This window comes from Pinus tabuliformis, chromosome 6 (genome assembly GCF_031772625.1).
Source record: "Pinus tabuliformis cultivar Carrire ecotype Pingquan chromosome 6, CPIR1, whole genome shotgun sequence".
Classification (NCBI taxonomy): Eukaryota; Viridiplantae; Streptophyta; class Pinopsida; order Pinales; family Pinaceae; genus Pinus; species Pinus tabuliformis.
Window position 1 is genome coordinate 604714216 of NC_142292.1, and position 2681 is coordinate 604716896.

Consider the following 2681-nt stretch of genomic DNA (forward strand, 5'->3'; position numbering starts at 1 on the left):
TTTCTATAACTAAAAGTTATTCTTACCATTAAACTTCTCCATCTTAAATTTGACATTTGTCATCTTTACCATTAATCTTTACACAGGCTCCCTCCAAATCCATTTTTTTCCCTTTTTAATATATCTATACAAAAATTATATATATATCCTCTCGCCAAAGAAAATAAATCCCATTACCCCATGAAGTATTGCAAACTTCCACTACTTAGCTTCTAGAAGCATTGCAAACTTGAGCTAAGTTTTTTTTGAAAGTACATATATCGTTTCAATAATAAAAAAAAACTCCATGACTGGGAAAATAAGCATATGCACTTGTAACCTCTATATATGCGACTCAAACGCTATTCCACGACTGCTGCTATAGACACAAACAACCCTTCATCAAACACCATGAACAAACTCAGCTTTGGACTCAATGCTCCTCGTCTACAATGGAAGCAACTACCCTTTGTAACGACAGCTAAGGTTACAAAATCTAAGACCATTGTTCCGTGGGCACTCTGCTCTTACGAAAAAAAATTGCTTGCTCCATTAATTTAGATGCAATTTTGCGGCTCCTCTGCTCCACAAGCGTATTAGCATTGGCTAAATCAACTTGACCTAAAATTCCTCTTTTGTGTCACTAAGCACTCTGGCTAAATCAACTTGACCTAAAATTGCTTATTTGTGTCACTAAGCACTCTTATATCCACTTGACTTGTCTCTCCTCCTTTCCATCTTCGGGAATGAACCAATCCACTTGACCTGCCACTCCTCTACTGCATCACCGTGAACAACAAATATATATTTGTATAGACTTGGAGATTAGCAAACAACAAATATATATTTGTATAGACTTGGAGATTAGCAAACAAGTGGGTTACAACTTCACATCCAGAACTCGACTGTTTGCTTGCATCCTTGGTTATGATACCATTTGTAGGTATTTGCAATCTTACAAGACGTCGAAACAAAATATGATTTACAATGCTTAAACAGTAATCTTAAATGATGTTATGTATGCAATCTGTTGACAAACGCTGTGGATCCTTGATACAGGAGGTTGAAAAAAATCAACGAGTATGAGAGGTAAATATGATTTCGTCAATGGAGGTGAATTAGTGTTTTGTTTCCATTAATATTCTATTTGGGGATTCCCATCGATCTCTTCCGGTGAATTAGTGTTTTGTTTCCATTAATATTCTATTTGGGGATTCCCATCGATCTCTTCCACCGATCGCGCTGAATTTGCATTTTGTTTCAATTAATATTCTTTTTGGGCATTGCAATCAATCTATTCACTAATATTCTGTTTTGGGTATATTGCTATCAATCTCTAATTCATTCTATAGCAAATCGCTACATTGGATACATTGGAAGGGCTGGGCTGTGATGACAGCCATTAGCAGTAAAGGTATTCATGAGATTTTATGTGAAGAAGAGAAAAGCTCTTAGCAGGGATTTTACCACTGGTTTCAACAATCACAAGAGAAAGGACCCAGAAGCAGCTGGACTCAATGGGCTTAAGATAAGCAATTTGCCTATATACTCTTACGAAGAACTTTGTCAAGCTACAAATTACTTCGATGAAGAGAACGAAGTTGGGGATGGAGGGTTTGCGCCCGTCTATTTTGGAAAGCTCGGGGATGGACGAAGTGTGGCGGTAAAGAGGCTTTATCACGACAATGTTAGAAGGGTCGAACAGTTTGTCAACGAGGTGACGGCATTTTCAACCTTGAATCATCCACATGTGGTTCGTCTTTATGGCTGTGCCTATCAAGACAGTCCAGAGCTCCTTCTGGTATATGAATTTGTCTCAAATGGGACCTTGGCTGATCATCTTCATGGCCACCGCAGAAGTCCCGAGGGATTACCATGGGACACTCGTTTAAACATTGCTATACAAACTGTCCAGGCTTTAGCTTTCCTTCACAGCCTTGATCCTCCTATATTCCACAGAGACGTGAAATCCTCCAATACTCTCTTGGACGAGGATTTCAATGTCAAGATAGCAGATTTTGGGCTCAGCAGACTTATGCCAGGTAATGCCTCACATGTCACTACTGCTCCACAAGGCACACCCGGGTATGTTGTCCCAGAATGCCATCAGTATTATCAACTGACGGAGAAATCTGATGTGTACAGCTTCGGCGTTGTTTTGGTGGAGATGATCTCTGGGAAATTAGCAGTGGACATAAATCGGAAGAAGAAGGAAATCAACCTTGCACACCTGGCGGTGAGGAAGATCCAAGAAGGGGCAGGAACTAGTGGATGAGCAGCTGGAGATTGAAATGAATCCAAATGTGAAGGTCGAGGTGAATGCAGCTGCAGAATTGGCCTTCACATGCCTAGTGCCAGAGAGGGATGACAGACCACACATGAATGAAGTTGTTGCTGAGCTTGAGCAATTTAGAAAATCACGGGTTACCTCAGCAGCTCCAGGTGAACAGTGGGGATCATTTTCCGATATCGAACAGCCAACCATAGAGCCAGAATCTCCCATATCTGTTCAAGACAAATGTGCTAGCATAACCTCCACTACCAAGGAGGACCATGGTTCCCATCGAGTTTGTGATGAGATCCAGCATGTACCGCTTTGAACCTATGAAGATTCTTCACGCCTTTTGCCAACGATTTCAGTACAAAACCGCTGCAGAGAATGTTTTTTTTTGACAATATAGTTGTTTCACGAGCCAGTTTAC

The 2681-nt window shown here is 40.5% G+C and overlaps 1 pseudogene; it reads left to right on the plus strand.

The window, feature by feature from the left end:
* The first annotated feature begins 1399 nt into the window (after positions 1-1399).
* Positions 1400-2254, plus strand: LOC149260011 (LEAF RUST 10 DISEASE-RESISTANCE LOCUS RECEPTOR-LIKE PROTEIN KINASE-like 1.2 pseudogene; annotated as a pseudogene).
* The last annotated feature ends 427 nt before the right edge of the window (positions 2255-2681 follow it).